Source organism: Lolium rigidum, chromosome 7 (assembly GCF_022539505.1).
Source record: "Lolium rigidum isolate FL_2022 chromosome 7, APGP_CSIRO_Lrig_0.1, whole genome shotgun sequence".
In the NCBI taxonomy this organism is placed as follows: domain Eukaryota; kingdom Viridiplantae; phylum Streptophyta; class Magnoliopsida; order Poales; family Poaceae; genus Lolium; species Lolium rigidum.
This window is the reverse complement of record NC_061514.1, coordinates 270471024-270488217: the sequence shown is the minus strand read 5'-3', so window position 1 is coordinate 270488217 and position 17194 is coordinate 270471024.

The window sequence follows — 17194 nt, the reverse complement described above, 5'->3', positions numbered from 1 at the left end:
TGTCTAGATATGGCATGAATATCTTATTCATGAGATTCATGAATATTGTCTGGGGCATTGGTTAATCCAAAAGGTACTACAAGGTATTCATGGTGTCCATACCTTGAGACAAAGGCAGTTTTCGGAACGTCCTCCTTCTTGATCTTTATCTGGTGATAACCGGATCTTAGATCAATCTTGGAAAAGACTCCCGCGCCTCTCACTTGATCAAATAGATCTTGTATTCTTGGAAGTGGATACTTGTTCTTGATTGTGACGTTGTTCAGATTCCTGTAGTCTCCGCACATCCTTCTTCCTCCATCTCTTTTATCTACGAAGATCACGAGTGATCCCCATGGTGAAACACTCTCTTGAATGAATCCCTTTTGTTCTAAGTCATCCAGTTGTTCCTTAAGCTCTTTCAACTCCTTAGGCCCCATCTTATATGGTGCTTTGGCAATCGGAGCTGTTCCTGGAATTAGGTCGATAGTGAATTCTATCTCCCTATCTGGTGGCATACCAGGTAATTCCGCAGGAAACACATCCTGAAATTCATTTACTACAGGTATATCTTCTAACTTCACCTCCTTTATGCTATTCAGCTGTAGCTCAACTTCAATCTGTGTATGTTTGTCGCCTTGGTAGATCATTCTACTTCCATCGGGGCTTTTCAACGATACCGTCTTGTTCACACAGTCGATCAATGCTCCATTAGCTTCCAACCAGTTCATACCAAGAATGACATCAATGTCCTTCATCGGTAAAATGAACAGGTCCGCGTCAAACGCGCACTTATTGATCATAATGACTTGTTTTTGTTTAGCATGGGTTACTACTATCGTTCCCCCCGCAGAAAGTATGGTTATGGGTGTATCTAACTTAGTGCAACTAATCCCATGTTTGATGATGGATTGTTGAGAATGAATGATGTAGTTGCACCAGTATCAAAAAGTACTTTGCCAGGATGAGTGAGTATCTGGAGCGTACCTATCACCGCCTGGTCAGAGTTGACCACCTCCTCCAGGCCAGTACAGGTTCGGCTTGCCGAAGGGCTTCTTATTCTTCCAGCTCCCTCCGGTGTTTCCTCGATTTCCTCCTCCTCCAGATTGACCTCCTCCAGGTGTTTCTCTTGGGGCGGTCCTTCGGCATGTGCCCCTCCTGGCGACAACCAAAGCATATAATCTTTGGCTTCTTACAATCCTTGGCAAAATGCCCTGGAAGTCCACAGATTCGACAGACCATTGGATTGGCGGTCTGAAAAGCTTGTTTCCTCCTACTACCGTAGTAGTTACTGTTGTTGTTGTTGTTGTTGTTGTTGTTGTTGTTGTATCTGGGCTTGAAACTCAAGCTGGTATTAGGCTTGTTACTAACAAACCTCTTAGGCTCAAACAGCTTTCCTCGAGAATCTTAGCTGGCTTCTCGATGTATGTCAAGTCTGGTTGTAACTCGAGCTCTGCATGTGATATTGGCTCATCCGGGGTCTTTAAGCATTTCCTGAGTTGCGACACATGGAATACATTGTGAACTTGTGCTAGCCTTCCGGTAGATCCAATTCAAAGGCTAAACCTCGGTTCTGACTCGGTATCTTGAAAGGTCCGATGTATCTAGGACTGAGTTTTCCTTTTACTCCAAACCTCTGGAGTCCTTTCATCGGGCTCACCTTAAGATATACCATGTCTCCAACTCGTGGCTCCCATGTTCTCCTCTTCTGATCAGCATAACTCTTTTGCCGACTTTGGGCTATCTTGAGCCTGTCTCTTATAGTATCAATGATGTGTTGTTTTTCCTTGACATAATCAGGATTGAACTCCTTACTTGCTCCGGCTTCATACCAACATATCGGTGATCTACACTTTCTTCCATAGAGAGCTTCAAATGGTGCCATCTTGATGCTACTTTGATAGCTATTATTGTATGAAAACTTCTGCTAGTGGCAAGTGCTCCTCCCATGATCCTCCGAAGTCTAGGGCACAAGCCCTAAGCATATCCTCTAAGATCTGGTTGGTTCTCTCGGTTTGTCCACCGGTGCAGGGATGATAAGCGGTACTATAGTCCAACTTGGATCCTAAAGCTTCGTGAAGTTGCTTCCAGAATGCTGATGTGAACACGGATCCTCGATCCGATACTATCTTCTTAGGCACTCCATGCTTACTCACGATCTCTTTGATGTAAAGATCGATAAGTTTCTCTCCTTTATCCTGCTGGTTTACCGCTAAAAAGTGTGCACTTTTCGTCAACCGGTCCACGATTACCCATATCATGTCCTTCTTTTTATTATTCATGGGTAGTCCGTGATGAAATCCATCCCTATCTCCTCCCATTTCCACTCTGGAATAGGTAAAGGTTGTAACTTCCCTGCCTGGGACTGCGGTGTTACTGCTTTCACTCTTTGGCGGGTATGGCATTACTGCCACATATTGTGCTATCTCCCTCTTCATGTTATTCCACCAGAATAGTTCCTTTAAGTCCATGTACATCTTTGTACTTCCCGGATGTATGGAATATGGTGTTTGATGAGCTTCCCGGAGTATTACTTCCTTAATTTCAGCAATATCCGGAACGCAAATTCTTTTACGGAACCATAATGATCCAGATTCTCCGCGGTGAGAATTCCGATGGTCTTCCCTCATCTATTCTTCTCATCTCCTCCACGATGAATGGATCGTCCAGCTGACCCATCATTATCTCATTCTTCGGGTTGACATTCAACTCATCGGCTACTTGCAACGCCGATAATCCTTCATGGGCTTCCTTCTCCCAAAGTTGTATTTGGGCTTGACTTATTTCCTTCCTCAACTCCGGTGATATTTCTTGTTCCACTCCTCCGGTACTCTTTCTACTCAGGGCATCTGCTACAACATTAGCCTTCCCTGGTGTGTAATTGATTGTCAGGTCATAATCTTTGATCAATTCTAGCCATCTTTTCTGTCTCATATTGAGTTCCTTCTGAGTGAAGAAATATTTGAGGCTTTTATGGTCTGTATAGAGCTCACACTTAGCTCCATAGAGAAAATGCCTCCAAGTTTTGAGTGCAAATACAACTGCTGCTAATTCCAAGTCATGTGTTGGATAGTTCACTTCATGAGGTCTAAGTTGCCTCGATCCATAAGATATTACTTTCCGATCTTGCATGAGTACGCAACCCAATCCATGTTTGGATGCGTCACAGTACACGGTGTAATCCTTACCAACTTCCGGAACTGCTAACACCGGTGCCGTGGTGAGTTTATCTTTTAGAGTTTGAAAGCTCTTTTCACACTCCTCTGACCACACAAATGGTGTATTCTTCCTTAACAGTTTCGTCATTGGTCCTGCTATTTTGGAGAATCCTTCAATGAACCTCCGGTAATATCCTGCCATTCCTAGGAATCCTCGGATTTCCTTGACAGTCTTGGGTGCTTCCCATTCTAGAACTGCTGCTACCTTACTCGGGTTGACAGCGATTCCATCTTTGCTAATGACATGATCAAGAAATTCCACTTGATCTAGCCAAAATTCACACTTACTAAGTTTGGCATAAAGTTGATGTTCCTTTAGTGTTTGTAACACTAACCTCAAATGTTCAGCATGTTCAGCTTTGTCCTTGGAATATATCAGAATATCATCGATAAATACGATGACAAACTTGTCTAGATATGGCATGAATATCTTATTCATGAGATTCATGAATATTGCTGGGGCATTGGTTAATCCAAAAGGTACTACAAGGTATTCATGGTGTCCATACCTTGAGACAAAGGCAGTTTTCGGAACGTCCTCCTTCTTGATCTTTATCTGGTGATAACCGGATCTTAGATCAATCTTGGAAAAGACTCCCGCGCCTCTCACTTGATCAAATAGATCTTGTATTCTTGGAAGTGGATACTTGTTCTTGATTGTGACGTTGTTCGATTCTCTGTAGTCTCCGCACATCCTTCTTCCTCCATCTCTTTTATCTACGAAGATCACAGGTGATCCCCATGGTGAAACACTCTCTTGAATGAATCCCTTTTGTTCTAAGTCATCTAGTTGTTCCTTAAGCTCTTTCAACTCCTTAGGCCCCATCTTATATGGTGCTTTGGCAATCGGAGCTGTTCCTGGAATTAGGTCGATAGTGAATTCTATCTCCCTATACGGTGGCATACCGAGGTAATTCCGCGGAAACACATCTCGAAATTCATTTACTACGGGTATATCTTCTAACTTCACCTCCTTTATGTTATTCAACTGTAGCTCAACTTCAATCTGTGTATGTTTGTCGCCTTGGTAGATCATTCTACTTCCATCGGGGCTTTTCAACGATACCGTCTTGCTCACACAGTCGATCAATGCTCCATTAGCTTCCAACCAGTTCATACCAAGAATGACATCAATGTCCTTCATCGGTAAAATGAACAGGTCCGCGTCAAACGCGCACTTATTGATCATAATGACTTGTTTTTGTTTAGCATGGGTTACTACTATCGTTCCCCCCGCAGAAAGTATGGTTATGTGTGTATCTAACTTAGTGCAACTAATCCCATGTTTGATGATGGATTGTTGAGAAATGAATGATGTAGTTGCACCAGTATCAAAAAGTACTTTGCCAGGATGAGTGAGTATCTGGAGCGTACCTATCACCGCACAGTCGAGTTGACCACCTCCTCCAGACTGGTACAGTTCAGCTTGCCGAAGGGCTTCTTATTCTTCCAGCTCCCTCCGGTGTTTCCTCGATTTCCTCCTCCTCCAGATTGACCTCCTCCAGTGTTTCTCTTGGGGCAGTCCTTCAGCATGTGCCCCTCCGGCGACAACCAAAGCATATAATCTTTGGCTTCTTACAATCCTTGGCAAAATGCCCTGGAAGTCCACAGATTCGACAGACCATTGGATTGGCGGTCTGAAAAGCTTGTTTCCTCCTACTACCGTAGTAGTTACTGTTGTTGTTGTTGTTGTTGTATCTGGGCTTGAAACTCAAGCTGGTATTAGGCTTGTTACTAACAAACCTCTTAGGCTCAAACTTGGCCTTCTTCCTCTTCTCTTCCTGCAATTGCTTGAAATCATCTTCCAGAGTGATGGCTGCATCCACCAACTCTTGAAACTCCGTCGCTCTCATCATACGGAGCTGTACCTTGAACTGGGGACTTAACCCCCTCAGAAACCTCTTCTTCTTCTTGTCCTCGGTGTTGACTTCTTCAACGGCGTACTGGGACGGTTTAGAGAACTCCACGACATAGGTCGGGATTGCCTTGTCCTTCTGCTCGAGACTTTCAAATTCTCGACGCTTTAACTCCACAATACTTTCAGGGACATTGGATTCCCTGAACTTTCTCGTGAATTCCTCCCAGGTAAATACTTTTCCAGCCGGATAAACGGCTACTATATTATCCCACCAAGATGCGGCGGGTCCGCACAATAAGTGTGTAGCATAACGGACCTTCTCCTGGTCATTGCATCCAACGGTGTTGAGCTTTCGCTCAGTATCCATCAGCCAATCTTCCGCGTCCATCGGCTCGGGCGCGTATGCAAAAGATATGGGCTTGGTGTTCGGAAGTCCGCTAAGGTGACTCCACGATTCTCGGGTCTCTCCACCCTGTTTCTGCTGTAACAAATCCTGGAAGAATTTGTTCTGCTGCTCCAACGTGACACGTTGTCTCTCTTCCACCATCTGCATGTACTGAATGAAATTCTGTTGCGTCATGGGTGGTGGTGGTGGTGGAAACTGATCTCTGGCTGCACCCTCAGCCTCTTCCTTTTGTTTTGCTTCGCGCTCCATGCGCTGTGCTTCAGTCTCGTCTCCTAACGTTCCCGACATAACCCCCTAGTTCTGCAACACAAGATGATACTCATAGTTACTCCATGCGCAAGTTTTCTGAGCTCAACATTGTGCACAGAACTAGTCACGCAATGGAAATCAAGAAGCAAATCCAAATCATACAAAACATATACCATATATTTACATACTTAAGTGGTCTTATTACAATCCTCAAGTCGATGTGAGTATGCAAACTCACTTATTAAAGTATATATACAATTTCTACAAAATATTACACTCTACAATACACGTGATACTTGTGTATTGTAGCTTGGCTTCTCTTGGTAGACTTCTAGTCGATCTTCACTCCCGATACATTCCAGGCTTCCATCCGGTCGAACGTGTCGTTCTCCTGACAAAACCCGGAACATAAGGTCTCCCCGTTGGCCGATAATCGAATCCGACGATGATCCTAGGGCGAAATCAGTGTTCACAAACTGATCATTCAGTGCATCGTAATCCACCCATCGGGTGTACTCTCCTGTAGCCCCACCATAAGGGTTACCAAAACTCATACCCGACTCAACTTGTGTCGGATATCCTCCCTCCACTCCTTCCTTACTAGGATAGCTCTGGTTCTGGGTTGTTGCGTCATCATTCATCTCTCCATCATAATACGCGGTGGTACTATGAGTTCCCGTATCCGATCCCCAACGCCAACCCCTAGAATTCTCGATAGGAGTCTCGGAACGCTGGTTGTTTCCGGATTCCTCTCCGCCTTCGTATCCGCCATAGGAACTACCCAGATAATTCCCAGGTGTAACAGGTGTAGGTTCACGTGCAAGTGGATCAATACCGATGTAGTCACCAGCTGAATAAACCGGTGTGTGCACCACATTCTCCATAGGTTCTTTCCCCCTACTCTCCTCCTTGGGTTCGATGAATTCCTCAAGCATCGTATCAATTGCTCCTATCAGATGATGATTCAACTGAAAGAGTAATGATATGAAGTTACGGCTATTGTTCATGTATTTGGCTGCTTCGGCTGGTTTGCTTTTGGCATATTTGAAATGGTTCAGCATGGGATCATTGTCCTCCTCCGAATGAGGAATGTGTGTAAATTCGGAACCCATAAGCTCTTTCGTCTTATGCTCCCGAATATCGGTTATGGCTCTCATAACAGCTATATGGTAAGGCTGTATTGGTTGTCCTTGCTTCCCCGAGTGGCATGACTACGCTCATTCCCAAAGATTCGGGAAGTCGCAATCCTACCCCGCACTTGGCCAATACCGGACCATCATAGAACATGTATTTCTTACTTGGAATCCGGGGATCGCACCCAAATTCCGGTAACATGGCTCGTAAGATATCCGCAAGTCCTCCTTGGTACTCGTTCGGTGTGGAATCCATAACTTTCACGTTTCTTCCCGGTCGTGAACTTGCCATGTTGGTCTGTAGAAATAGAAAGATTATGAGATTAGTAATAATGCATCATAATAGAGATAATAAAGAATTATCGCACTAAAAGATATGGTTGTTGTATTCTCAATTGAATATACACCATATTTTTAGAGAATTCTTTACTAATCCTATTTGACTCCTAACGTTTTAGTCCCATTTACTAGGTTCCAACCTAAGGTCAAAGCTTTTGCTCTGATACCAACTGTGGTGACCCTGCATACCACTGCATGTTGTAGTATGCCAGTCGTTGATATAACATTCACGAAGTACCATTCCGCAAATATTACATCCCTCAGAGTAGTACAACAGAATATAGCAGGGTCCATAACTCATTCACATATTATTACAATTAACATACACATGTCGTCTTGGAGCTCCTCTTGGGTCCAAAGAGGAATACTCCTGGGTTCGAGGTGAACCCAACTTAACTTACAATACCAGAGTTTCATCAAACTAACATTTATTTCATCGAGCGAGCTAAATACTAAGAGTTCGAGCTGCTCGGTTACTACTACTAGCGAATATCCCTAGGCTTGTTCTCCTCCGGAAGCCTCTCCGGATCCGTAGACGATGAGGTAGTCTACGCCTTCAACTCCTCTCGAGAGGTCTGGTTCCTCGTAGCCGATGATCTCGGCTCCTTCATTGTTGTCGTAGTCCTCCTCCAGACGATTCAGACAATCTAAGCATGGGATTTAAGAGTGGTATGAGTACGAGCGTACTCAACAAGTTCATTATAGATAAGAGGTGTTTAATGCACTAGCTACGATATTAGACCAAAAAGTCTAATACCAATGCAAGTTTTGGTAAACATTTCTTCAAGAGATTGCTTTTATTCCAAAGAACTATGTCCGTCAGCCTTCACCGGTTTACTAGAACTTCATGGAGCTCCTTTCCGGCCGCGTTCGCAGTTCCTCAATCCCGGAACGAGGAGTGACGAGTCACGATTCTTTACACTCTGCGAGGTGTGTTGCTTTACCCATAAGAGATCTTAACCTTGGTGCCAACCGGGCAGCTTTCCGTCCACACTTCCTTCGGTGTGAGGCCCGGTATAAGGTCTAGCCAATCATGTTCCTCCGCTACCTCGAACACCCACCCTTTGTTGCATGCCCCGACCATGGGTCCTCGCCGGTCCCATTATTCCCACTCACGGGTGGACCCCGACCATGACAACAGTTTGGGACTCGTTAACCAAACTCCTTCGCCGGTAGCTGCAACCCATCATAGACCGCAATACCGTGGGGACTTAAGGCCTCCCCAGCCAACCGCTTGCACTTCGAGCGACAAGTGTCTACGGACTATGCCGTGGGGACTTAAGGCTTCCCCGACCAACCGCTTGCCCCGACGGATACAAGTGTCTACGGTAAAGCGCATCCGTTGATGAACGAGAGGTGGAAACACTTTTGACTACTCCGTCCCACTCCGGATCTTATGGTTAACACGGGTATTACGGCACAAGAATCATCGGCGACATTTGTTGTTTAATCCTAGATGGATATAAACCCGTGCAATGGAACCTCCACCCTATCAACACAATCCATGGTTCCATTGCCCACCACATAGTCATATTCATAGTTATGAAAGTAGTGGTTTTGGTTTTTATGCAATAGTGATAACCATAATACTTTGCAAGTAATTTGATAGAAATACTCAAATGACATGAGCAAGTGATGAACTTGCACGAACACTGCAAAGTGTTGCAGTTGGATGGTGTGGACTGACCCTTGTCCTCTGGTTCTGAAAAATAGCATCATTGTCCGATAAGGGCAATGGTTAAAGAAGCAATTATGCATGATTCCAGTTTTAGGGTTTGTTCCCCCCTTCCGATGTCGTTAGTATTTCATGTGAGAGGTTAATACTAAGAATAATTTGGAGATATTATATTTAGAGTAAATACAACCTTGAAATGTTGTCAAGGTGTTTTTCTAGTCCAAAACATTAATGGACTTATTTTTATTATAGAAAATAATATGTGTGATTTAAATGTTTATTTAAATCATCAAATCATGACTTATTCATATTTGTATTTAATAATTCTCTTTAATATTTTATTTAGGTAGAGAATTTTATGCTGATCAGTTTTTATATTTTTAATTATTTTTTTAGAGCTATTAATAATTTTCTATGATTATTCAAAGTTTCAGCATTTTTATTTGTTTGTGAAAAGACAAAAACACCCCTGGGCCCACCTGTCGGTGCAACCCGGTGGGTTAGGTCGAACCGACCGGCCCGGTCCGGCTCGACCAGCCCCACTCCTCTCTCTTCTCCTCACGCGCGATCGAACCCTAACCCTAACCTGCTCTGGCGATCCGCGTCGCCTCCGCCGTCGCCGCTCGTCTCCGGCGAGCTCCGCCGGATCTAGCCTCTGCCATGGTGCGCAATCGACGCGCCCCACGACGACGGTCAATCCTATCCGCGTCAATTTGACGCGGGTGACCTGCTGCTCTCGTCCTCGACCCCCCTCTGGTGCTAGGATTTCGGGATCTGCTCGATCCCGGCGTTCCTGGTGCTCCTGGTGCTCGGACGCCGCCCTGGCTACGCCGCGGTGGTGCGATTGGTGCTGTGGTGCCACCATGGCCTAGCTTGGCTCAGCGCCGCCGCGCTCCGGCATGTGCCGCCGTGGCCGCCATGGCCAGGCCTGCCTACTCGACCCTGGTAAGTGCGCCATCTCTCCTTCTCTACATGTTCTGTTTCTTCTTCTCCTTCTCCTAGCTTGGTCATAGGCCTGCCTCTACTGATAGAGGTGTGGCCGTGCCCTGATGTTGTTGCTGCTTTGCTGTGCTGCTGTGTCATGGTGCGATTGCTCTACTACTTATGCATATGTCGTCGTTGTGCTCGCTACCATGGCCATTTCTTCCGTAACTAAGCTTGTGCTTGTGCTTCGTCGCTTCCCTGTGTTTCTATTCTTGATGCTGTACTTGCCAATTACTCAAATGTGTTCATATATGCTGCACTGGCTTGATTGCAGTGTGTAATCCTTGCAAGTTTGCAAGAGCCAGTGCCTCTGGTGTACTTTCATGTGTGATATAATTCATGGAACTGCTCCATTGAGCATAACTGTGCTTGCACGAGCTCTATCTCTTGATGAACTCGCTATCGAATACCATCATATCAAGCTTATTTGATTATCTCGCTATGCCATTGTCCTTGTCTCGTGGCTAATTTAATTGTCCGGCCATGTGATGGTGCTTGTAATTGATGTCTAGCATGCTTGTGGCATGCTCTTGCAAGCTTCCGGTGGTCATATGATCACCGGTTGCTTGTAGAAACTATTCTTTGTTGTCGGTGCCTCACTCGTGATCCATTCCTGTGTTGTGTGTGTGTCACACGAGGCTTGGCTCTGTGTATGCTTGGTGCTTGTCCAAGCATCAGTGGATGCTTGTAATGATCCATTGGATCATCTCCTAGATTCTGTGCATAGGTAGCTTGATTATTTCATTTACCTGTGTAGTTCTGATTGTTTAAATAGATAAATGATGTGAACTGTGACACAGTGATGATCATAACGATTTAATTTGCTTGGCTAGAGGGATGCCAACACTTTTTGGGGACCCTAGCCCACTCGAACCCACACGGGTGATGATGCAAGTACTTGGGCTTGGTGGTTTGAACTGTTTTGGGTGGTTGAGGTGGCCTCAGCAGCCATTCTTGGCTGCTCAGGAAGCTCCCACCTTAGTTGGCTTGATGTGTATGGACAAATGCTTTCTGGTTAAACCATATTTGGTTGCCAGATGCTTTTAATGTTGACAAACATATATAGACACTTAATGGTCTATCTGTCTGATGGTTTAGCTGGCTATAGGTTGTCAAGTGAACTTGTGTAGCTAGCTAGGGATTAAATCCATGTTGGATTTCTCTGATTGTGTCCTCGTGTGGACACAAGCGGTGTTCCCTGGATAATCTGCTGCTTGGCTTTTTTCTATGTTTGCTTGTACCAAATGGCTAGATAACCATATGATGACACAAACAGGGCTTCCTACCCTTTTGGTGTGCTTGAGATCATGCCTGTGCAATTTATGAACAAAACCATCTGGTTTGTTCATGATGATGTGTATACCTCACTCCAGCTCCTAGAAATTGGGTGTTGGTGTAGAGGTTTTGCTTCTGGTGGTTTGCTTGGCTTGCCCTGCTCCTCCTTGTGAGCTTGCTGCTACTTGGTTATTTGCTGTGGTGGTGAAGATGTGTTGAACAACAGTGGCTGTTCAAGCTGTTCTTGTGTTCTTCTGTTCTTGTGTTCTTGTGACTTACCCTGTGAGGCTGATGTCGATGCAATGGTTAGGGTTTGCTTCAGAAATCCCTTTATACTTGCCCTCTCTCTTTCTTATCTGGTCGACAGCCATGCTGTACTCCTCCCCTGGTCACTATGTGTGTGGAGTTATGTGCAGGGAGCAAAGTGATGATCCAATGATCATGAAGATCATCAAGTACAAGACTAGATGAAGTTTAGTTTGTAGTGTTAGGATAGGTTCTGGAATTGTAATTTCCTTTTCTTTTCTTTTTCTATTTTTGTCCAATTCTTGTAATATGTTGTAATATTCATTTGTTCCAATTCTGAATATTGTAATTGACAATATATCTTGTGTGATTATTAATAAAGCTCAAGTTTTCCTTAATGAGCTTTACTTAGTTGTTGTATTATTTATAATCTTGATTAATGATAATTGTTTATTAAATTATCTCAAGTTTGAATTATGTGATATTCATTTGAGGTTTGAATTTGAAATTCAAATTCAAATTTGGTTTGAATTCAATCATACAACTTAATTTAGAATTCAATCATGCAACTTAAGTTGTAATGCAATACTCTTCTCTCTTCTCAAAACCCTAATTTAATTAGGTGAGTTACAAGTTTGTCGCACTCTCGAAACCCTAACCCTGTAAGGTGTCGAGAGAGAAACTTGTCCCCCTTCGATGCAGTTTTTGTTTAAAAGCGCGAAATTTCCCCAGAATTTACTATGCAATGCACATCCCTTTCTAAAATCTACCCCTCGATCGTCTCTAAACCTGGGACATTACACTAGGTTACTAATTTATAAACATTAACTAAAAATGATAAAATCATACGACTGCATTTTTATGTATTTGCATTAATGTTAACGCAGGTGATAAAAATGCCCCTTAAGTGTGTGTGACACTATAGGTTCACACGTGAGTAGCCATGACATGAGTACTTCTACTTAGACAATAATTGGTAGCAGCCTCTAGCAAGACATGCCAACTCCCAAACGTACATATATTGGATGAACGATCACAATGTTATGTACATGCCATTAGATCTTTTTCCCTCACGATGTTCGATTAAGGTCTAAGCTAAACACTCTTTCTCGATCATGTGATTTGGAATCCCAAACTAGGTTAACTCTTAACCTTAGCACGACCATGCATTTCTGGATCCAATCACTCGAGGGGCTCACCGATATCTCTCAGGCGGAGAGGGGCAAATCCCATCTTGATTGATCATACCTTGCATCATGCTTCTCGACAAACCCGAAAGCTACATTTATAACTACCATGTCACAGTGTAGTGTTTGATACTCCCTAAGGAGGTCGATTCACATATGAAGTACATGTGACTATCTCAGAACTAAGGACAAAGTGTAAATTGTGTAGAGAGAGAACTGCAATCATTATTTCCATGTATCATGTTGGGCAAGTCTAACCCCATGTTCATAACATGTGTTCACACCATTGGTGTGGCATCTCCATGTTTATGACTTGCTAAACAAACTCATCAACCAATCGATGTACTAGTCTAATATTCACTTGTGTCCTCACATGAACTCCGATTAGGAACAACTTTAGAATACCAAACAAGGAAGAGCTTCACAAAATTTCACATAACTGTCAATCAATACAAGTTGTCTGATATGGATATTTAAGGAATATTACAATAACACACGGATACAACGAAATATAATCATGCATCTCTATAATTGTATCTACGTCATAATTTTTACAAGTGTACCATCTGTCTAAGTTGCTTATCTTTGTGTAGCATATTCCACACTTTATGTACTAGAGAAACAAAGAGCAACTCTAGGTTTTTTTAGTGGAAACAAAATCCTGGAGTTTACTGTTTCAGTTCTTTTACTTTGCACCGACAGAGGATCAAATGGACTTTTGATTTATTTCACATTAACTTCTATTTTAAGTTTAGTAAGACACCCTTTATTGGAAAAGAGATCCAACAGACTTCGTGCACATGTGTGCACACTTGGCACGCACACGGTTGACTAGGAAGGAAGAAAAATAGAGATAGAATGTATTACAGTTTTTACCGTATAGCTGTACATTTGTGACACATTTTATCCTATTTAGTGAATTTTTTACAAAAATATCACATCTACAACACTACAAATACGGGTTTACCCTAGTTTAGCATTTTTCTTGTTTTTGTTAGATTGGACATACGTGTTTTGTTGACGTGGCTCGACCAAAAAATGAAAAGATCGAATGGCGCCATCGACGATTATGTCTAGACTCCTCTTATTCAATTGTTCCATTTCTCATCCTACTACCGATATTTTTGAGCGCTGGTTATCACCTCACACCTTGCCCATGCACGCATCCAAATATTGTAAAGACGCAATATAGACAAGTTTGTACTCAATAGGATAAGAAGTGTCACAAATGCATAGATAGAGAGTAAAAGGCCGAATTCACTAGAAGAAAATCAGAACAAAATCATCAATAGTGGTACCGAGATTCGAACCATGCAGAATGCTGCGGATTCTCTAAAAAAAAGGCCAACCTTCGTGAAGGCCTGAAAGTTTCTCCGCATACGACACGTGGCATGTTGTGGTGCCAGAATTTTGGTGGGAAGTAGTCTCCCTGCTAGCCAAGTGTCGCAAGGGGAAGTAAGGTGAGATTAAAGAGGAGAGAGAATGACAAGGGAGGGTACAGTTTTCCCTTTAATTTGTAGATTCGTTTTTTCAAAATAAAATATCTTTTGAACCGTAAGTCCAAATTCTAAACCGTTTTCACTTTTAAGACCCTCGCGTCGAGATCTTCAAAACTAGATCCCATGTTGATATGTTTCGAGATACTTTATTTTCGTACTTCCAATATTAATATGATTGTACTCGTGTTGTTTACCTAACTGTACTCGTACTTCAAGTGATAAGTACTTCTGTTTTTAGTGTATTTGGTGCAGTTTTTCTCTTTACTCGGTTACTGTACTTGCTCGTGTGTTCGTCTGTACCTGTACTTCCGAACTTGTATTCGCTCGTGTGCACGACTGTACTTATGTACCTGTACTTCCTCGTGTGCGCGACTGTACTTCTGTACCTGTACTTGCTCGTGTGCGCACCTGTACTTCTGTACTGTACTCACTTGTGTGTACAACTGTACTTTACCTGTACTCGCTCGTATATCTGACTATACTCGTGCTTTGTACGCAACTGTACTCGTGTGTTTAATGAGTCGTACTCGTCCTTGGCTCGTCCATTAGTGTATCTGTGGTTTGTATGTAACTGGGTTGTACTCGTGTATCTGGTATATAAGTTGTACTCGATCTTCTATATAAAAGCACTCGACATAATCAATCGATTCTTAGTAGTCCAGCTAGCTAGCTAGTACTTTGATACATGCATGTATAAGATAGTCTAGCTATAGCTGAGAGAAGTCTAGCAAGCTGATCTCTCGCGAATACGCTAGAGCTAGCACGAGCCTGGTTCACTGATTGATCGGTGTATTGTACGTACTCGCGCATGAGTGAATAAGCTGCGGCGTTGCGCCGTTGTGGACCAGGCGCGTATCCGGATGGCAATGGGTACCCGCCACCCGTTAACCCGGCGGGTACCCGCATCAAATGGAGGAGGGTATGGTTGAAAATAAAACCCATGGGTCTCTTAATGGTAAAGAGTTTGACCCAACGGGTCTGGCGGAGGCGGGTATGGAGGGTGCAAACCCATACCCTTTAACCCGTGTACCCGCCTCAAACTTGTGGGCTCCAATTGTCATTGGCTTAATGGAAACCCTAACCCTAACTCCCGCACCGGCCATCCCAACCCCACCGGCCCAACATTTCCCCCCTCCACCGCGCCTCCCTCATCCCTAACTCCATCTCCCTTCCCCGTCCCAACCCTCTCACGCCGCCACCTCCTCAGATCCTCTCACCCCGCTGCCTCCTCAGATCCTCTCATGCCGCCTTCTCCCTCCTAGCTGCCGCCACCATGGCGGTCGTGGCGGCCGAGGACGAGGAGGGGAGCGACCACGTATCGCCGCTGCAGCCACCGCTTGGAGAGGATGCCCCGCATCTGGAGATCACGCCGCCGGGGAGCGGGGCACGGCTGGGCTTCCTCCTCCGCGTGATCCCCCCGCGGTCGACATCCTGGGTAGCGCAAGGAGCAGGTGTCGCAGGGCAGCGCCCCGGTTTGCCGCTGGTGGCTGCGGGAGTAGGGACCGAGAGCACCAGGAAGCGGGCCGCCGGCGATGTATAAATGGATTTTAGCACCAGCTATATCCGATTTGTATCTTTTTTTGAGAACTATCCGATTTGTATCTAGTGTAAACATGAAGCAATTGGTAGATTTTAGGTGGTTTATTTCGGAACATATAAATTGATTTTAGCACCGGCTAGATCCGCTTTGTATCTAGTATAAACGAGGAAGCAATTGTTGTCGCTTGTCGCATTGCTACTTTGATGCGTTGCTCGCTGTCGATTTAAACATATACAACTTATTGCTTGCTGTTGTAATATTTGCCTCCATGAAATGTGCTAACATTTGTGTGTAGTGAAACAAGGACAAGTTGCAGTAGTAAAGCCCCAAAACTGTTGTATTGCGAGAAGCTATTGCGTGAGAAGTTATGAGAATTTGTATGGAACTATTTGCTGTATTAAAACTAGTTGCCGTCAAATTTGTATGTACATAGTTGTTATACTGTTGTGCACTAACGGGTCTCCACCGGGTCGCGGGTACCCGTCACGCAGGGCCGGCCCTGACCCTTGGCAGGGTTGGGCGGTCGCCAAGGGCCCAGGCCTGGGGGGGCCCAAGATGGAGGCTGTATTTCCATAGTATATGGGCTGGAAAAAAAATTTGATCAGCAGGCCCAACTATCAGGCCTCCCAGACGAAGAGTGGCTCTGTTACGTTCGGCTCCACGCCCCTCGCTCGATCAGGCCTCCCAGAGTCCCAGACGAAGAGTCGTTCCGCTCCGAGACGCCCTCGCTCGATCGGCGTATGAGTATGGCCTCACGCCCCTGGCCCCCTGCCATCGACCATCGTCTCGCACTCTCGCATCGCGGCCTCGCCTCTCGCCAGTCGCCTCGCCGGCCGATCCCTGGAAAGGGCTGCGCGCCTGCGCCGATCGCCCGATCTCTTCCGGTCTTCTGTGCGTTCGGCTCGTCCGGCCTTATTGTAAGTCCTCAACTGATTCCCGGTTAATTCTTTCTTTTTATCTAGAACTATTTCTAGGGTTTTAATTTGATGTAAATTCATTCATCGCTATAGTGTTATAATGCCGCCAAAACAATTGTCTGGTGCTGCGAAAAAAAGAAAGAGAAAGCAAGATGAAAAGATTAGGGAATCGCAAAGAGGCGATTTGAATAAGTATTTTCCAGTTAAAAGTAATGTTGATGTCAACAACAATAATCAGAGGCCAATATCTGATCCGGGACAAGCTGATGATGATAATACAGATGGTGATATTGAGGTCCATGAACAGTCCTCAGATAATAGTAAGTAACTAACTAGTCAGTCCTCAAATAAACTAGCATCACGTTTTCCAAATGTAAGTAAGTAACTATATTTTTTTGAATGTAATTGCAGATGATGATGATAATGTTAATGAGGATAATATGGAGGAAGAAAATTTGCAGCCTTCATCTAATCCTAATGGTGATGATCAAGACGATTCTCTTTTATCTATGTATGATCCAAGAACATGGGATAATCTTGACAACTCCAAACGGGATATCTCACGGTATGATTGCTGCACCCCCATGGAGCTCTCACAGGCGTTTGGATTTTGGGCCGTCCGATGGAGCTGACGTGGCGCGATCTCGGCCGACCGTTCCATCCAGGGCGCTGAGGCCCTCCCACAGACC